The sequence below is a fragment of the Camarhynchus parvulus genome, chromosome 4 (genome assembly GCF_901933205.1).
Source record: "Camarhynchus parvulus chromosome 4, STF_HiC, whole genome shotgun sequence".
Classification (NCBI taxonomy): Eukaryota; Metazoa; Chordata; class Aves; order Passeriformes; family Thraupidae; genus Camarhynchus; species Camarhynchus parvulus.
Window position 1 is genome coordinate 43,542,221 of NC_044574.1, and position 21,128 is coordinate 43,563,348.

The 21,128-nt window shown below is 41.7% G+C and overlaps 1 protein-coding gene across 2 annotated transcripts in view; it reads left to right on the forward strand.

Annotated features, from left to right (window-relative positions):
• Positions 1-21,128, forward strand: part of FBXW7 (F-box and WD repeat domain containing 7) — a 173,229-nt gene that overhangs the window by 120,919 nt on the left and 31,182 nt on the right. The window lies entirely within an intron of this gene.

Consider the following 21,128-nt stretch of genomic DNA (forward strand, 5'->3'; position numbering starts at 1 on the left):
TGTTTTGTGGTGAGAGGCACTGAATTTTTAAAAATCTTTATTTTCTAGAAGCGTATTCAAGATCTGAAGCCATATTTTTAAAAGCAAAAATGCCTTTTTAATTAAAATGTGAGGTTATAATAATGACTTTCTGGTTGGCAAATAACTGATTTACTTCAAGCCCCAACTTAAAACATAGCACTTGGAGCACCATGAATACAAAATTCTATCCTTTCTTATCCCATGTGTAGGAGGAATCCATCACAATTGCAGATACAATGAAACAGTGGATTTTGACATTTTATTAAAGTTTGGACATGTAATCACTCTTCAATGTTCTGTTCAAAGGAGCCTCAGCAGAAAATAGCATAAAATTACCATGCACTGATAATGGAGAGAAGCACTGAACTTCAGATTTACGCTCTCATTACTTGTTCCATCACATTCTCAGTTCTTTGTTGTGTTGTCTTTATGGCTTCTGCTGTTCTGAGAGTAAGGTTCCCATTCATTTTTGGAACTCTAAAAGGACATAAATTATAATGGCTGAATTCTGATATGACACAGGTTAACAAAAATAAAAAAGTTCTTTACTCTCAGCTCTCAAAAGCAAAGCTAATATATTTTCCTACTGTTTTCTTTTGATTTCTTTTCCAAACATACAAGAAAAGTTAACTATCTCTGACATTTGAGGTAGATGTCGTGTTATATTTCTCTGTGGTAAAGTTCTTTTATATGTTTTAAATACTAGCATTAAATTCTGGACTCTGATTATAAAGAAAGTCATTTTCGTTTGTAAAGTTAATTTTGTATTTTCTATCATGAGGATTTTACGTATAAATATTTGTGTAAGTTGCCTTTTTCAAACATATTGGCACAAGAAACTCAGCTAAAATGGAAAGAAAATTGTTTGTGGGAGGAGAGAAGCTTTCTAATCTTGAAGTCTGTCATGTTTAAAGAAAAACATAGTTTTATGATAAAAGAATTATTAAATAAATCCACTAGGTTCACTGAGTAATAACTTTTCACCTCTTGCAACTGCTGCAACAAACAAAAAAATAGTTTACCATTATGACTTTGCTGAAATAGGTGGGAAAGGAATTGCCTGTTCTGTTTATTTACCAGTGAGCAGAAAAAAGTAAAAAAAATCAGGTATTCAAACAGAAGTTTTAAAAAAAAAGCCACAAAGAGAGAGAAGGTTGTAAACTCTTTGTACTGTCTTTGACTTTGTACTTTTTTACATATTTGAACTTTCCCTCCCAGGATTTTTTTTTATATTGCAGATTTCTGTGCATGAGTGGTTTTCTTAAAGAGCTTGCTTGCAGATACAGCCTTTAAAGGTGTCCTTCAGGTTGGTTAGTAGATGGTCTCTACTTCTGTAAACAGATTAGGCTTTGTCAAACTGTTTTGGGGTTGTTTTTTTTTTTTTTGAGGTGGGTATTGTCATCTGTGAGGGCTTACACTTACAGGCAAATCACGGGGATAATGACTATGCCTTCATGATAGCGTACAGAGATTGTGTGGTTTGACCAAAAAGTGAGCATTGTTGCATCTGCCAGAGTACTTTCCACAGAAATGATGATGTCTTGTGTAGTAGCTTTGCTTAAAGTCTTATGGCTTGGAAAATTCTAGTTTTAGCTGCTCTTTCTCTGCTAACCAAACCCTTCACTTGGTTACATCTAAGGTGGGCAGAGAGCACTTTTGCTGGCAAAGAGTTCAGTCTTAGCAAGAAGCTGCAGCAATTTAAGATACTATTTTATCCAGCTGTTCCGGGGTACTCTGCTCCCACAGCACAACCCATAGGAGGAATATGCTAGCGATCCACAGCCACGTGTCTGCAAAATCCAGGAGTTCAGTTTACACCCCTGCAATCCTTATAGATTGTTTGCCTAGGTAAGCTCAGGTAAACAACCCTTCTGTTTAAGGGAAATGCCCTCTCAAATCTGCTGGCAATGTTGTTTGTCAAAATGAAATATTTTAAATAGTAAGGCTCTGCCAACCTGGCTGGTTTGTTGGAGTGGATTAGGTTGGGCTGTTTGTACCAGAGGGGATTTGCAGGTGGGTACAGGGGGCTGTGGGGAAAGGATGAGTGACAGATGACAGGCAAAGCCTGTTACCCACTGGGGCACAGTGGGCACTGCTTCCAGTGGTGCCCCAGAGCTGTGTCAGCCTGGAGGGTAGTCACAGTCCTAGGGAGAGTCTGTTGCCATCATTACAGCAGGAGCAAGGGCTCTGTAACAAAATTGTCTTGTGAATTGGTGTGGCGGTACGAGGTCTGTGGAAAGTGGTGAAAGAAATGTGTGATTTGAAGATATTTTAGGTATTTCATCAATGGGTTTAGGAGAACACACCCTCATTAATAAAAGTCAGTTGGTTTTGAAGTTGTAGCTTTTGAGTGCAAATACATTTTATGAGTAATATCTGAGCAGAATGATTTCACTGGAAGGCCTTTCCATCTGATGAAGCCAAAACCACCTCCAAAATACATCAATAAAAAGTTACTAGAGTTTATTTTTCTAATGTCTCATTTTATGCCTGCAGAATGAAAGTGTGATTTAATTTAGTTGTCCTGACTGATAGTAAGGGAATCATTGTGGAGTGGGCTTCAGAGCATGTAATCAATAGTTTCTGGAATGTTTATGCTTTATCTGCTAGTAGTATTAAACCTCTTGCTACTGTTTCTCGCTGCTTCTCCAACCTGTCTCATACACTGAGAAAGCAAGGGGCCATGAGTGCAAGCCTTCACTTCAAGGAGCTGCTGTTAGCTGTCTGCAAGCTGACCCCATGTATATTTGCTAACATGTAATTCTCAGCAGAACTTAGGCCCCTGGCATATCTATTATCTGTGTATGTTACTACAGTTTTCCCTTCACAGGGCTCAGATGTTGCACAAAGTCACATGTAGCGACACTAGAAACAGAACTCAGGACTCCTTTTAAAAAAAAAGAAAAACATAAATTCAACCAAAGGCTGGTTTCAACTAACTTGTCTTTTGAACTGAATAATTGAAATGTATTTTAGCAATGCTGTTTGTGTATCTATTTATTGAAAACATGTATGGAACAGATGACTTGGCATGTCCCATCAGACAACAGGGGATTTTAGTGTGTATATGTGTGAATGAGCTGGGACTGCCGGTACAGGAGAAGCTCTTGTAACTGCAACAGTGGATAGCAAGCACAACTGAATTTCATGACAGATATCTTGATGTTGGATTAAGTAATTTGCCTCTAGAATTTCTCAAAGAAAGCTGCTTTTGAAGTCAGATGTGCCACTCTTTGCACGTATTGGATTTGGGAGGTTTTAATGATTAAAGCAGCAGTAATACAGGCTTATGAGATGTTGGGTCAAATCCTGGCAGTACCATGAGGCCCCAGTGAATTCAGCACATTTATCCTACTGATGGGGAATCCAACATATCTTGGCTTCTGTGATTGTGACCAGTTGGTACTGTGAACATGTCATCTTCCAGCTCAGCTAAGTTGGCTGGATAAACTGCCACCCTTTGGGCTACTTGCAGGTATTTGTCATGCATCCTGCCAGCAGACTTCTGCTGCTTCAGATCTGCCACTTAAGCTGCTCATGTCATCACTTCTTAGCCTGTTTAAGGGGAAAAACGTACATTTATTGCCAAAGATCTACTTCTATATATAGTTGTATAAGCCAATTTAGCTCATGGACTGAAATCTCTTAAGGAGGGGAGAGTAATCTCTTCTGGTACAGCTATATCCAGCAGAGAGTATGCGCATGGCTTGCCATTTTGAGAGCTGGTTTTGACAAGTTGTTTCAGAAAAGCTTATGGAAGGTATGCTGTCTTACAGTGAAGAATGTCTGGAGAGAGGTGTGGGCATTTCCTTAGGAGAAGATAGCAGTAGGCACGAGGAATGCTTCTGGAGCAGATGGGCCTCTGATCTAGAACTGTTCTTGATGTAAAGAATATTTGGTTATCAGTGGTCATCTTCACATGTATCTGAAAATGGGATTTGAACTGGTAAAAGCTCAGTATCCTCCTCTTCCTAAAGATTTATTTCTGTTTTAGATCTGTTTTCTACAGATCTTGTCTAAAGTCATCCTCTCTGCTCTGCATAGAGGCATTGATGTGGAGAGTGTGTTCTTGCAGACTCAGTGTTCCCAGCCATGGCCCCAGAGTTTGTTTACAACCAAAAGGTGGGAATGGCAACATGAAGAAGTGGTCTTGATTCCTAGCCAAGCTTTTAGTCTGATTCATCTCTAGGTTAAGCCCTCAGCTTGTGAGCCCCTCGCTCCACTGGGTCCCTTTTAGCTGGGGTCTTTACCATGTCTCTGAGTAGTTCTTACTTTGAAAGGGCAATCTTATTATGAGGAATATTGATGTTATTTGACAAACCTTTGTTATATACATTGAGCTGTCTGTTCCTTTCCTTTCCAGCTTCAAGATCACTCTGAAAAGTGCTAACAAATTAGAAGCTTCTTGAAATTATCTTAACATGAAGAAGCAAATATACGCAATTCAGTTACTGGTTTAATGCAGATCAAGATAATATTTTCACCTCATTCCCAAAGGCCCCTAAAGGAATAGTGCAATTCCATGATGGCATCCATACAGATAAAACGTAGTATAACTGCATTATTTGGAAACTACTGCAAGCTACTTCTCTTTTCCCTTTCATTTAAAAACATTTTGAAGACACTAATGCTGCAGGGAGGGAGTCTTAACATCAGAGCACTGGAAAAAACTGGAAATTTTTTTCTTAGTTGTCTGTTCTTCCAGAATATTTGTGAGAACTGTGGTTTTGTTTCAAGGAAATCAAAAGTTGGAAGAACTTGTAGAAGGCTTGGAAAGACCTGTCAGGGGCATAAAATGGTTAATTTACCTTCCTGAAATTCTTGTGTTTTGTGGAAGAAATTACTTGGTAATTTCTTTTAGACCGAGGTTTTGGTTGGGCAGGACCAGATTTGTTCAGATCTAGGTGTTATTGCTCAAACTTTTGTTAGAGAATGTAAACTGGATATGTGACAGCTGGACAAAACTGCAGCAGCCTTTCACTCTCTTGCTGATACCATCACCTGGCTGCTTGCATGGTGGGGTCTTGTTTGGAGACCAGTTGCACATTCTGTTTCATTGAGGGCTAAGTCAGTACCTCAGTAGTGAGAAAAGATGAAGGGTATATGAACCACTCGTTGGGATCTCTCTAGGTGTCACATACCCTTGAGCACAAATTCTCCTCAAGAGCTGAAGACACTTTGATTACTTATTTATATATTTAGGTAGATATAAAACAAGAAAAACATTAACTGCCAGTTGCAGCTATAGAAAATGCCCTTCCAAAAGACCGAGAGGGTTGGATTTGGTATGCTGGTTGTTTTCACAGCCTTCATGACAGCTCCTTAGCCTGAGTATCCATCCCCATTCTCATACTTGGGCATCTGCTAAATTTTTAAGTTAAGAGTTCCATTTTCTATTGCAACAAAAGAGTATAGTTTTTGTGGAGGTGAAGGGGGCATTATGATTGTTTCTTACACTTTTTTTTATATTCTTAGATGAGATTTCTTTTGGTACAGCCATCTCTTTAACCTCAGTGTACATTGCCTCTGCTTAGAAAACACTGTTAGTATCACAACTCTTCAAAACAGATACCTTTTAGATTGTAATAGATGTCCCTGGAAATTGGAAATGGGAAATGAGTTGGATTTTCTGTGTCTTGGAACTGTTGACCCATGCTTTAGATCAATGCAGGCTCTGGCTGAGTCTTCCTCTTTTTTTCTTTTTCCCATTTAGCCTGGAATACTGAACAGCTAACCCAGCTTACTAGTCACGTTTCTATAGCTCCTTTCAGAGGGCCACACAAAACTGCCAGCTGTCTACCTGCTGTAAGAGCAAAACCCCACCATTCCTAAAGTAGATGCAGATAATATGGTAATGTAACCAGCTATCATGAACAGGAAAGTGAACAAAGCCCAGTTAGTGTTACTGTTCTTGCTTCTCACTATGTACACCTGCTGAGTCACATTTAACTTTCCTCTGTGATATAGCAAATTAAGTACTTAACATTTTTTCCCTAGGTACTTTGCATAAAGAAGTACAAAGCTTGTTCAGGTTTTCTGGTTAGCAGGATTCTTCTCTGAGAGCACCTCTTGTGCTCTTCAGGACTGAGTAGCCCACACATCTTGCCACAGATGTGGGGCTTGTCTGTCTCAAAGGAAGAGAATTTCAGAGGGCTCTTTGAAGGACTGTGCTGATAAGGAGGCTGACATCCCTATCTTGAGTTGAAATGTACCTTGTTGTTTTAGCTTTTAACCCAGTAGTCTGCACTGCCTAAAATGCCTGAATTACGGGGAAGGTTAGTATCCTCTGCTGTCTTTTCCCTGACAGGTTGATTGCTCAGTCTAAACTTGAGACTGTTGGATTCCCTTCTTAAAGTAGCTGTCCACCAAACTTTGTATTAATCAGAATCAGTAAATATAAGCATGTTGTGCATAAGGCACGTGAAAAGACTGTTGCTGCAGTTGTTTTAAAAACCCCAGAGCTTTGCCATATGACTTGTGCCAGGTAGTGTTCTCATGCTGGCTTACTTAAGGGGAACACCTTCACTTTTTTCAGTTTTGCACAGCAGAGAATGAGGGTTGCTCAGTGCAACGTTGCATGCGAATCCAGAGACCACCCGCTGTTCCTAAACACAGGGAATTAAAATCATTTGTAACCAGGAGAGACTTTGGATGAAGTTTGCCAGAAATGTAGTAGGAACCAAAATAAAAGAGTCCCTAGTACAGGTCAACCAATTCAGCTTTTGGAATCAGCATAGTGTAGGAGTTCCTAATCCCTCTGGTGGTAGTGGTCTGCCTTCTAATTTTAGTCTCTTTCAGTTTACTTGTAAAGCACAATAGACCAGTGGAAAAAATCTGCATTTTAAAAAAGTTTTTGAAGAGCAGGCATGAGTCATACCTGTCCCTGCAGGCCATTAAAAAGCTGCCAACAGTTAGCTGGGAAGAAGTGTATTTAAACTGTGTTCATGCCAATTTAAATCACTTTATTCAAAAGCATGAATGAGGTTGTAGTATTCCATTAAGACTGTTGTTATCAAATTTTAATGAGGAACTATATTTACACAAGCAGCAAATGAGTTCTTCCCAGACTTTTCTTTTTAATCAAACATTCCTAAACATTGTCTATGATTTTACAAGGGACAAAAGTGAGCATTGTACAATCTTGTCCCAGTGGGGAAATTCAGCTGTGTTTAAATAACTGCACAGAAATTGAAATTTAGGTTCATCAGCGAATGATCTGGTCAGTGGCTTGTAGCATGTTTTGTTGAAGGTAGCTAGCAAAATGGGGATTCAGGACTGGCCAGTTTTCAAGGCACAAGTTTGTTCTGTGTCTGAAATTAGACTAAAGGGAAGAGTCCTCATGATGTGTGAAGCTTGTGTCGAAGGTTAAATTAAAAGGGACCTAACTAACGCTAGTCTGCACTTTGATTTTTTGCCAACTTTCTGATCAAAAAAATGAGACTTCTGCTAAATACCAGACTGCAGGCTGGTGCTCTCATCCTCCTCCCTCCTGCTTCCCTTTCCCACTTCCTTTCAGTCTCTCCCTGACACATCAGCAGGCCTATGACATACAGCAGGATATTTTTCCATTTCTGTGAGAAAGATTGGCATACATAAACCAGTTTGGCACTGATTGAATATTAGAGATGGAGTATGATAATAAAAGGAAAGTGGGTAAAAAAATCCCTAGAGATTTGTCAGAACATTGCTGGCATTGCTTAAGCAATGTTATAGCTAATAACAAGCTTTAGTAGTTGCTTTCAGCAAAATAAAAGGAATAGGAACTAGGACATATATTTGCCCAGGCTCTATTACAGAATCTTAAATCTCTCTCCCAATGTGCTAATTTCAAATAATAGTTTGTAATATTCTGCATTTTTTTCTCTTTATTTTAAAGTAGTTTTAAGATACTTCCCTGTACAACCAACCACATTGGTGACATGAACTATTCCTTGGCATTTAATTCATAAATCAGTAACATTAGATGGACTGCATTTTCTCAAATAATTGGATTTGTGAAATACTGAGTCTCCATAAACTTTCAAACTTCAAAACCATGGTTGCCGTCTAATTTTGTGGTTACGAGTGAATGGAACAGCAAACAAAAAAATTTCGAAATCTTTAATTTACTCCATCCAGTCTATAAATAAAGCTTCAAAACCCAGGAGTTTCTTTAACTGTCTTGCTATTTAACCGTCTTGCTATTTAACCCACAGTGAATGGATTGGTTTAGGGAGCACATCAGTTCCATTACACTGATCTGGCAGTTGAGAAGTTTTTAGAGAAATGGTTAAATATGTGATATCTGAGGTTATGTGAATATTGCAACATGCAGTTTTCCTTGAGGGTAGAAACAGGGGTTTTTAACTTGTAGTTTTTTAAAATTCAAGTATAAATATTATAGTTTTATAAAGGAAGCATAAGCTTTTATTGAACAAAATGCCTTCCTAAAAGAAGCTTAGACATAACAGTGGACAGGTACAGTAGTTTTCTTTTTTTATGCTTAGTTCTTAGATTTTCTACGGTAGCAGTGAAAATATCTCTGAAACATCATGAAATGTGCCACCTATTTTGTACTTCTTGAATTCTATGAAACATCTGTTATAAAGAGTTGTGCTGGTAAAGCTAAATTCAGTGTAGAAAAAATAAATTATTAGCAATTGTTGTCCCTCTCGTTGGATTAGGGACCGGTTACCTGTAGTTATGCAGTGCTGTGTCTCTTGTAGAGGCAGGTGGTTTCTAGTCATGCTGTGTGGTTTCTAGACTGGAAGCACCTGTTCAGGGAAGAGTGTTTTTAGCTGGAGCAGGTTTGCTGGCCTCCTTGCTCTGCCTGTAGCCCATTTTGACATGCAATTGCACAGCATAAGGTTAATGACAGTGGGTTAGCAAGCCTTCAAAGCATCTGGTGTGACCCCGGGATGCCTGGCATTCCTTTCTGCTCTGCAAAGGTTTGGCATCCATCCTCCACTGCAGGAAGAATGTACTCAGGAGAAACCAGCTCACAGGGCTCCCCCAGGCCGCTAGAGAGGGGTGAGTTGTCATGGCAATAAATCATGAGGGTTCATGGAAAAGGAGTAAATCCCCTTCTCTGTGCTCTACTGTAGGCATGGGTTGGGTGAGAAAAGGAAGCTGGATCAAGCAGGTAGAATGTGCAATTTTCCCTTCTATAACCACCACTGCCGCTTAATGCTAGGGCAGAGTGTGTGTCATGGGAAAATGACCATTTTCATGTACTAGAGACACTCTGGGCTGCAAGGAGTCTGTGTCCTACCAGTCATAGTGCTGATCAGACTGACCTGACTGACCTGGAACTCACCAAGCATTCTGTAGCCAAAGGCAATGTTGGCAGAACTGCATCTTCCCTCTAGTGGCTGCTTCCAGCTGCTCTGCACATGTGGGCAAGGATGGCAGAGAAAACACCAAACATCCTCTAGATAACTTGCTGGTGCAGGTATTATACAAAGCAAACGAGAAGCTTTTCAGGGGCCGAAGCACTTCAGTGAAGACAGGCTGAGAGAGCTGGGGTTGTTCAGCCTGGAGATGAGAAGGCTCCAGGGAGACATCAATGAGCCCTTTCAGTTCCTCAAGAAGGCTTATAAAAATGAGGGAGAGTCACTTTTTATACAGGCAGGTAGTGACAGAACAAGGGGGAACAGTTTTAAACTGAAAGAGGAGAGATTTAAGTTAGATGTTTGGAAGAAATTCTTTACCCAGGGGCTAGGGAGGCACTGAGAGTTGCTCTGAAGTTATGGATGACCCATATCTGGAATTGTTCAAGGCCAGGTTGGATAAGGCCCTGAGCAGCCTGAGCTAGTGGGTGGCATCTAAGACCACGTTGGGGGAGGTTGGAACTAAATGATCTTGAAGGTCCCTTCCAACCCTGGCCTTTGTATGATTCTGTGTCCTACAGTCCAGACGTCCCATCCCTTGCCTTGTAGATGGTTGAACATTGTATGGAAAAATGCTTGTCCTGAATTCCAGAGAGGGAGAAAACATGGTGGAGGATGGGAAGGGAAAGGAAAGGAGTTATAAAGTGGGACAATAAGTCTTGTTAGACTGTGATGTTGTGGAGAGGTTAGGATGGGCCAAACTACTGGGGAAATACTGGGCCAGGATATTGATACAGGAAGCACAGGGCAAGAGAATGGAGGACCTTGGGGATGATGCTTACAGAGAAACAAGGAGGAGGAAAAGATGGAGAGAGCCCAGGAAATTAATACACATTCAACAGAACAATCACCTCTGCAAAGCTGTGACTCAAGGATCCTACACTTCTGTTACCAGCAAACTGCCCTGGCACATCACATTTCACCTTCCTCTAGAGCTTTTGCACCAAAGGTGGCATCCTGCTGTTCCTCACTGCGGTTACCCACAGTGGTGGGGTGTCACCTGGGGGCTAAGGCTGTGTTCCTGCCTGCCACACTGGACAGGGAGTCAATGCATTGCCACATGAATTCACTTGATGCTATAAAATGGATGCCAGGATGCCATGCCTAAAACATTGGCATGTTTGCCTTTGCAAACTTGATGCATGTGCACAGGTGGATAACAATGTATAGTAAATCACAACCTCAAACACTGTTTCCACAAAATCTCTCTTATTTACTATGTACCATGCACAGGCTGTCTTGTTAAGCAGTTCTTTCGTAGTAAAAGCATCTTATTCCTGTCATTTCAAATTCTTTTGAATGCTTGGTTTTGTAACCTTTTACCTCCTTTAGGTAAAACAGGTAGGAAAAGAGATTTGACATTTTTAGTAGTTTTTTTCTTTACATTCTTCCTAAATCCTTCTGGCTTAATCTCTAATTCCAGGAATTCTTCTGTCTGTAGCCTAAAGACTCACAACTGACCCCTTCTCATTTTCATGTACCACAAATGACAACAGAAACTATTTTGTAAATAAATTCATATAGATCATGCCAGATAAACAAGCACTTCTCTTGGCAATTAAAATAAAGCTACCTAAAAGAAAAAAAGGAAAACTTAACAGAAAACAGCAGTAGATACCAGTCTCCCATTTGTATTCAGTGCAAAGGACAGACATTTTTGGTAAGCCTTCCAAGTCTAAACACACTTTTCTTTTTCTGTACAAAGGTGATTTGACAACCTGCTTATATTTGAGTGAAAACAGTTTGAACATTGGTGTTCAAAGGCAGAAATGCACACTTCTCCAATTCGGAAACATTCTTGTCAATATAAACAAAAAACCTCAGCTCTCTGGTTGAAATATTGAGAAAAGGAACTGATTCCTATTAATTTATTTTGTATCATGTTTGTCATCTACTGATTAGCAAGAAGGGCTTGTGCTTTGTGTGCCTAAGAACAGTCTCTATGCATGTGACTTTATAGACTATTGTCACAAGCATAATCTGTGAAATTACTATGATAAGAATATAATGTAGAATTATTTTAAAAAGACCCCAGGCAGTGACTGCTATCCTCATATTGTGTCAGCTGAATACCCTGTGCCCAGGTGGCCTCTGCTGCTGGTGTGGTGTGGCAGCCACTGCCCTTGACCTCAGTGGTGTGTGTGGATATCTGGGAGAAGAGTGGGCCAGGGGAGGGAAGTGCATGGGATGTGTGGTGCCAGCTTCCTCCTCAGTGCAAGAGTGGGAGCCAGAGGCTTGCAGGGCCCAGTGTGTAACAGGCAAGGTCATCACTTCAGGAGATTTAGGAATGTCCTTTGGTCTCTGAAACAACTGCTGCTGTGACTCAGAAGCACAGCCTGGTTCAATGTGAACTTGAGTGATTAGCACAGATATTACTGCATCTATAAATAGAATTCATCTCACAATATATTAAGTTTAATGATATAATAAATAGATTACAGTTAACTTTAATAGGAGCACAATGAATGGAGACGCAGTTCTTATGAAGATCTGCTGCCATTAGAGACTGTTTTGCAAGATGTATTATATGTAATACCTTTTTATTCCTTTGAAAAATGAATAAACTTACAATACTCTGTAAAAACAAAACTCAGTAAAGCAACCCATAATGTTCCTGTTGCACAGAAAGCGGTGAAGGATGTGAAAGTGCAGGTTGCATTATCAACCTTAACTCTGCTCCTTATGAATATGCACTCTGAAAAAAGTGTTTATTATATGCTAATATTGCTAGTTTTAAAACAAACTACATATTTCTGTGTAGGAAACTTGCATGTGGTTACTGTCACAGGGAATTAAAAGCAACAGGAAGCTTAGCTGCACTGATATTTTGTTTTCATTTATCTTTTTCTTTAACAAGAAGAAAAATGCTTTGGGAAGAAAAATGTTCTGGTTTTGTTGGTTTTATTCAGTGAAATAATATAGAGTTCTAATGAGACGAGCTTCCTGGAGTTACAACGTGACTTGTTTAAAGAAGACTGGCATTATACCCCCTGCCTGTGGTTCACCTTGTTGTACTTGTTTTGTGGTAAATCTTTGAGTTTCCATTTCCATCTATCTCAGACTGAAGTATATTTTCCCGTGCAAACAAGTTGTTCTGGTGATAATACAGTCCTCTGGGTTGGGAGGACAAAGCCCAAACCCCACAGTTCCTTGCCTTTTCACCTAGGGCTGTAGTGTTCAAGGTAAGGCATCTCTTCTGGGGGCTTGGGGAAGTTAAAAAGGAGAGAGTGGGCTGTACCTCTTGTTATGCAGGCACACACGTGTGTGTGGCTGTGCAGTGAGGGAGATGAGGAATCTGACCTGGCTGGAAAATAGCCACCAAAAAGGTCCCAAGGTCAGTTGCCACTGTAGTTGACCACAGAGCCATACAATGAAGTCTGTGGTGGCACCTGAGAAGATGATGCAAGCATAGAAATGAATGGCCAAGGGCAGCCACAAGTGCAGGAACTGTTTGTTTTTTTCTTCTTCCCAGAGTCTGTGCTGGCTTAAATGCACATGAAGCTATAGCTGAGAGAGTGGTGCCTCTAGGTGTAAATAATAGGCTTATCCTCTCTGCATGGGACGCTCAGGTCATAGTTCCTCATACCTTTTTCTCAGTGGTGTAGCTGGCTCAAGGAGTTTGTGCCCTGCCTGTGAATTGCTCATTTGCTTCTGCTGGTTCAGCTGTTTGTGAAAGCATGGTAGAAATTTAAACTAGCAACTAGTTCTAAAAGAAAGAAAAAAGAAAACCCCAAGGGTAAAAACTTAAACCCATCTCTCTTTCCCCTGCATCAGTTAATGAATCTGGTTCACAGGGTGTTTCTACAGATGTTTGTTCCTGCAGAAATAAGGGCAAGAGCCATTCGGGGACAGGAATGAGCAGGTGAGCCTGGGACATCTTTAAGCTGGTGTTATCACCAAGGCAGAGTGCATGGATCTGTTCCTCTCATTAATGGGCATATGACAGCTTTGGCTGTACTCCTTTAAAATAACCTAAGCATTGGAGCATATGCTGCAAGTTCTGTGCCCAACTCCAGGGAACCAGCAAAGAGGACAGGATGTATGACCTTCAGAGGGGAGTTCTGCTCTGCTGGAGACACAGCAATGCCATATTACATTAAGCCTGTCTGTGAAATCTCCCTGCTCTTAAAACATAATTTGAAGTTTATTATAAGCATCCAATGCTGTTATATACACGTCATGTTTAAATCCTTTTCAAAGCTATTTTTTACAGCCATTAACTAGCACACCTTTTGAATTTATCACAATGCATTTAGAGCTCTATTTTTTTAAAAGCAAGTATTTTAAGAAAGTGGTTTAGGGGAAATCTCTGCTATAGATATATACCTTTAAAATGGTATTTGTAATGAAAGTTCACGCTATCCTAATAGGAACAGGATTTATAAATAAATATTAATTGATTTTTTTCAGTTGCTACCAATGCCATTTCCTTCCCTGTAGAAACGAAGCTTAAAGTCTTTTTACAATTTTGTTTGACTACAGTACCTTACTTTGCATGGAAATCACAGATAATCATGTGTGGGGAATTTCATTTTGAAAGCAGTCTTCAAAATGCTTTGCCAAGAAACATTATACAGTTAGTGAACCAGTTTGGTATTACCTATCATACTTCATAATACGTATTCTCCACTCCACTTAAGTAAGCTTTGGAAGGCTTCATGCAACTTAATGTAATGCCTCTCTGGGTCCTTCCTCCCATAATAGAGTTACTGTTGCTTTCACTACTTCCTCCTGAACCTTAAGTTCATCAGTATTGTAAAAATATGTCATTTATCATTAAGCTGCTGGTCAGTGCACATTGCAATGTCCAGAATTGCTTGTACTACACTTGAACTACACATGATCATAAGTGTAAATTTCTTCCTGTAACTGTGTTGAGGCAAACATGCAGGAGTGAACCTTTCTAAGCTTGCTGCCCACATTATAAGTAAATTGAGCAGAAATTCTTCTATCTGAACTGCTTCCAGGGAGCCAAGTTGCTTTTCTTCTTCCCTCATGGTTGTAATGTAGCAGCTGTTGGTCACAAACTGGTGCACCTAAATTCATTTCTCCAGGTCTGTTCTGCAGCATCAATACTAATGGTGTATTGTACACGGTTACACCTGTGTGATAGGTGCATCCTGCACTGTGCCTTTGAACTTCTTAGCCAAATAAACTGGTGAGTGTGCTAAACCTTTGTCTCACCCTGCCCACTGATCTGGAATTTACCTATAAAATACTTTCAGCTCAGCAACTAGGATGCACACTAATAAATCTCAAATCTGCAGCCTGTAGTTCTGCTGGCTAGCCCAAACTAAACTGGGAGAAACCGTGAGAACATGGGATTTCTATGATCCCAGTAGGTCACTTGTTTAATTTCATTATAGTTCAAAAAGAAAAAGATCTAACAATAATAGCAGTGCCTTTTTGTAGTGGAAAGGCCCACCCTGAATTACTTTGAAACATGTTAAACAATTGCTGTCGTGTGGAATATTTTTCCCCTTTTCTGAGATCTTACACATGTTGGACTCTAGCATGTGCCTTTCTCATTGAGTAAATGGGAACTTGGGCTTTTAAATGTAGGTGTCCTAAGAAAAGCTGTAGTTAAATGTCTAAAGCAGATGGCAGAAGTACCTCTCTGTGGGGCCAGATTCTTGCCTGAATGGGAGCATTTGGCAAATTAAATGAAGTATGTAGTTGGATGAATAGGTCGAATATAGAAGACAAAGTGCTGGCTGCTGCAGCTGCCCAAACTAGATTACCGAGCAGAAGGGGAGTGTTTAAAGCCTAAGTGGGTCCAAATTTGAGAAAGGGGAAAACAACTAAGCATGACCATTCTTCTTGGGTCATTTTCACTGTGTTCAGGGTAAATCTTGCACAGCTAAGGATTTGGCCCCTCCCGCTTAGGATGTTTGATTTCCTGGACAGAAAAAACCCTGCAATCCTATTAGACAACACACAAAAATCCCTCTGAAATGTTTCTAAAGGAGTCAGTCTGCTAAGCGTCTGCTAAATGTGCAGAGTACACAGAATCCCTTCTGGCACTGTCTTGAATGATGCATTTACCAATATTAATGGAGATACCAAACCATATTGCTCCACAGTTCCTCTTCCACACATTATGCTCCCGACACACATATGTGTGTATGTGAAATGCCAATTATGGTTTTTGCATTCCCTGGTTTAAGCACCAGTGTTTTTTCAAAATGCTGACTGGCCATTACCACAGCCAGACCATCCTGTAGTCTCTCCACTCAAAAATGTTTCTCCAACTAAAAAAAAAACCCAACAAAAATGTTGTTTCTTTGGTCTGTTGCACTGTAATCTCCGTTCTTCTGGGGATTATATAGCTCTGCGGGTGATTTCTGTAATTCATTCTAGTCTTTCATTAGAAGTAATAGACAGTCTTAATTACAGCATGCCACATGACAAACTGGTAAAGGTGCTAGAAGTGTTGCCAACAGGAAAAGAATTGGATGCTGTGAATTTTTTTTAATTAAGAGTTGGCAGCACTGACGGGAAATAAGATTGGACTTGTGTCCACTGAAAACTATGTAATTTTGGTGTAGACATTTTTCTAAATGGCATGAATTGTATGTTGTTTGTGGTTTTAAGAACTTGAAAAATTATTGTCAGCTTAAACAAAGCAAGAGCAACCTTTGAAATTACATATATACCAGACAGGGAAAGAAACATGGTAACTTTTGATTTTTCTCTGAACGTTACTTTAAACTGTAGTCTTCCTCAGTGTACCTTAATTTGTGATGAATGTTTACTTTATGCCGTTAAGTATTCCTGGGGCATTAAGTTACTGTAGTAAACATTATTTCCAATGTTGGTAGAGATGTAAGTGAATGCATCATCTTTGCTACTTGCTGTCAGGCTCTCAAAAGCACCTGCAGGGTTGGGGTCTTATTCTCCCACCTTTGTATTTTCCCAGAAGGCACAGAATGAAGCTGTGTGACTTCAGTCTTCCCAGGTTAGACAGTTCCACATCACTTTTGCAAAACCTTAATTATTTCCTACAAGGGAGAGTGTAGTGCATTCATTACACAAATTTTTTCTGAGGACAGGGTGGTTCTCAAAGTCAAGGTAGAGAGAGAAAGTGCTTTCTAGACAGGAATTTAGAGTGGGAGTCTAACAGTAGGTGCCCTCAGCCTTTGGTGGAGCATGTTCTTCTCCAATAACTAGGGAGAGCCTAGGCTGTGGTTAGGCATTTTGGGGAAGAGCGAACATCCAACTAGAGTAATGTTGCAATTATCTCAAACTTAGTTTGAGATCGAGGGAATGCTTCTTTATTTGTGGACAATCAAAAGTGGGACCATTACCGAGATAAATACTAAAAAGGTGAGAGCCAGAGCCATAACCATGTGCAATTTTTGATTTTTGCTCTGAGAAAGGCAGATTGCTACATGAGAGATGGTCATTGTTCATGTGTCACATCTGTCTGTGATATCTGTATCTAAAATTAGGAAAAAACCCTAAACCTTTTGTGCAGAATAAATACCTGACATACCAAGTTTTCTACCATTAGCAAATGATTGTTGGGGTTATTACATGGGTCCTGACTGTGGCAAAGTGATTAGTAGTTAAATCAGTGGGATTTTTTACCATGAGAGAATATCTGCCAATCATGATCAAAAGAGAAGTAATCTGCAATAGTAGTACTCCAAAAGAGAGGAAAATAGTAATTTCTAATTATTATTCAACTCATTGACTGCTTAATTCCGGAGCACATTTTGTTGAAAAGATAAATCTAGCCATGCTGTCAGATTACACTTGCCTTTGGGCTGGGGGAGAGGCTAATCCCTGGGGATTTCCTGCCCATTCCTGTTTCTGTGCTGGAACAAGAGTAGCCATCACCTCCCCCCCCCCCTGCATCGAGTGCATTCACTGATGGGAGAAGGGGCAGAGATAGCTGCAAGTATCACAGGACATTAGGCAAGCACATATATAAAGTACTTCTAAGTCCTCACAGTGATAATGTTCAAATTCTTTCTTACTCTGATGGTTTGAGTATTAATTTGCTTCCTGTGATTATTCAATGTGTATATTCAGCTGTGGTTTTTTTCCCCCTTCCCTTTTTCATGTGATGCGCTAGCAAAGGCAAGCAGTAATAGTCTCCCGGGATATGTACAGCTCTGTTCATATCTGAGGTATGAAGTCAACTCAAGACCATTTTGTTCTCATAAAATATACAGCACTGCAGTTTAGTGGATAATGGCATAAATGCCAAGATTTGATGGGCAGAACCATTTTCACTGGGAGATGAAAAACACTGTGAAGACTCAGTGCTGGATGGGAGATAGATAAAACCATAGAGAGGCAGATCTGTGCTGTGGGGGTAGTGATTTCAGCTTATCTGGGGTGTGCTAACACCTGCCACACTTAGCTATTGCTAAGTAATAATACATATGAGAGCTTTTTAAAGTAGTAATGAGGAAGCTAGTGGGTTTTACAGAAAGTGCTTCCACTCTTTTAGAAGTGTGTTCTGTAAAGGTTGAACCTTTTTTGTGCTGCTTTGGGTGATAAAGAAGAAGATAGTTTTCCCTCAGGTCAGTAGGAATGGACTAAATGCTTCCTTCCGTTTGAGTGAATCGGTCTGGAGGGCTGCTGAGCATCTCCAGTTTCCACTGCACCTGGGGAAAATTACAGGAGAATGCTGCAGCTTCAGATCATGTTCAGGGTATGCTCTGTTCTGAACTTGGGCAGAAAACTTTGCAGGAGGCAAAAGGAAAAAAAAAATTCTGAAGCTGCAGTCTCTTGAGTTGTCTGTATAGAAACTAAAAGAATCAAGCTGCCTCGCTGCTGTGCCGGTTCCAGGTATCTGACAGCCCAGCCATATGTCAGGAACTTCAATGCCCTTGAATCGAGCCGTAAGGGTGAGCCGGACAGATTTGTTGATGTGAAGAATGACCAAAAAAGGAGCGTTCTTTAGCAAGTAATTACCAAGGGCTTTCCTTGTGCTTTCCCTGAAATCCAGGTGAGAATCCTGCGTGGGATTTGAAGCCCGAGCTAAGATGGCTTGGTGCCGCCCAAGAGCTGCCTTGTGCGGGAGAGGGGAGCGTGTGAGCGTCCAGGCTATTCCAGGTGCGCGGGGAAGGCTCTGCCTGCCTCCCTGCTGGGGAAACCCCGCTCCTGCCGCTGACAGCTCCGCCGCGGTTCTGCACTGGATTACTAGTTTAATGTATATTACATAATTGCTGGATTCGGCTCTTTCAACTCCTAAATCGTCAAAAACCGTTTATTCTATTGTCTAGCCAATAGAGGGTATTTCAGCATCTTTTTCCCTGGCAAAACTGTAGTGCATTTCAAATTATTCTAAAATTATCCGCACTTTTGGAGGACTAATTTGCGTCTGTCCACGGAATGCAGTCATGGACGAGTCCAGCCAGGCCCGCCGAGGGCGATGGTATAATTATAATTAGTGGAAACGAGCTTGTTTTGCACCCGCTTGGAAAACCGTGGAGAGAGTGGCACTGAGAGAACAGAGCGAGGGCTGGGGGCAGCCCCTGCCTCGGAGGCGGTGCGGGAGAAGGGGGGCGGGTGGGAGGGGGGCGAAGGTGAAACGGGGAAAGAGCCCCAAACCCACGCAGCGCTGGGGTATTTTTTTTGTTTAATTCCTTCCCCTCCGCGCGGGGTGGGGGCGGTTTCCCGCCGGCGGGGCCCGCGGGTCCCTCCCGGCCGCGCATCCCGCAGTGCCGCGCCGCCGCTGCGGAGGCGGGCGGGGAGGGAGGGACGGGGCGGGCGCGGGGGGCGGGCGGAGGCAGGCGGCGGGCAGGGCGGGCAGGGGGGCCGCGCTCCGCGCAGGCAGGGCAGGGCCGGGCCAGCCGGGCCAAGCAGCGCCGCCGCCGCCGCCGCCCGCCGTGCCCCGAGCATGTCGGCGCGGGAGGCGGTGACCTACCTGCCGGAGAAGGGGCTGTACTGCCAGCGCCTGCCCGGCCGCCGGGCCCGCGGGGGCCGCCGCCGCCGCGCAAGGGGAAGCGCGCCGACACCATGGGCTTCTACGGCACCCTCAAGATGATCTTCTACAAAGTGAGTGGCCGCCCCCCGCCTCGCCTCCCCTGCCCGCGGGTGCGCGGCCGCGGAGGGCGCGGGGGCAGGGAGGGGCGGGCGGGGGCCGCGGCGGCGGCGGTCCGCGGGCGGAGACGTGCCGGCGGCGGGGGCTGCCGCCCGGCCGTAGCTGCAGTCAGTGCGCTGCCGGGGAGCGCTGCCAGCGCTTGGTGGCGGGCGGCGATGCGGAATGCAGTTCGCTGCCCCTTCTTTTCGTTTTTGATATATATAATTTTTTTATATGCTGCAGTCTCGGTTAGTTTGATAAATAAACGTTGTCTGAAGGAGTTGTGTTTTCCTAGAGACAAATTAAATGTTTAGAGGGATGTTTGCTCGACGGTTTCTGTGTTTTGGTTACACGGAGACCTTACTGATGTCTGAATCTTGTCACTAGACCTCTCTGCTGTAAGAAAGTTTTATCTTCTTCATATGATAAACGGCATTTTTGGCCGTCTATTTACTTAGCACATTCTGAGATACTGAAAGTCAGTCTGCGTGGTGGACCCCTTGTGAAAGTTGCTTAAAATGTCTGAAAAAAACCCAGCCAAAAGAAGCAGTTGAAATCATTATTAGGCAACATAATGCATGTTGTTTTCTTTGCTAATGCAAAAGAATAAATCACCAGCGCTGAGTATTCTGCTGTAGGCTTTCTACTTTTTATTTTTAAGATGTGCTTTTGCAAAACTGCATCTCCCTCTTGTGAGAAGCAGAAGAGGAATGCGATGATGATAATGTCTCAGAAAGGCAAGCTGGAAATAAAAAAAAATTCTTGAACAGGAAAAATCATTTCTGAAAAGTCTATCATCAAATACTGAAATTCGTTCTCGAACATCTTACTTATGCTTCCGGTAATTCTGGTGGCTCACCCACCTAGCACAGCAATAAAAGATGGGATCCATTATTTTTCAGTGATCCTTGCAACTGGTTTTCTTGGGGGGAGCAGGGGGGGCTGCTCCTCCTGGGGTGTGGGAAGCAGCGAGGGTGAGGCTGGTGATTCGGCAGCATGCAGGGCGGTTCTGGCTCAGTGCTCGTCTGGTGAAATGCCGTGGAGTGTCCCATGTGAGGCATTGGCAAGAAAACACAGCTACAAGGCAAGCTCTTCTGGTTGTGTTGTAGCTGTTCCCATAAAAACCACCCTTAGCTTTCCTGTGTAAGCACTAATTAAGCAGAACACGAGATCTTTGGTGACCCTTTTTAGGTAAAGCCATAAGGCATTTTAAAAGTATAAATAACCAAAATCACATCAAAAGTATATGGACCATAAGCTTTAGAGAATCCTGTTGGGTTTGGGGTGTTTTGTTTTAGGTAGCTAGACTCATACAATAAATGGTTAAATAACTATGTTATAATACAACATTAAAAAAGATCAAATCAGTTGTGTATGAAAGATGCCAACTTTTAAACTGTATCTTAAACATGAAATTTTGAAAAAAGGAAGCAAATGGTTATACTAAAGTCAAAATGTAATACTAGTAGTTTATGTGTTTTGCAGCTCACAGTTGTAAACAGCAGTAAACAATTTTCAGCTGGCTAAACTGTTGTGGTGTATCACATCTCAAAAAGAAAAGGAAAACCAACAAAAACTCAGAAGTTGCATTTGGCACATGTATGTTTCATTTAGTCCAAAAGTCTGTGGTTAAAGATTACCCAAATATGTAGAAAGTAATCTCTATTTGTCTGCCTAGATAAATATGGCTTTCATTGATT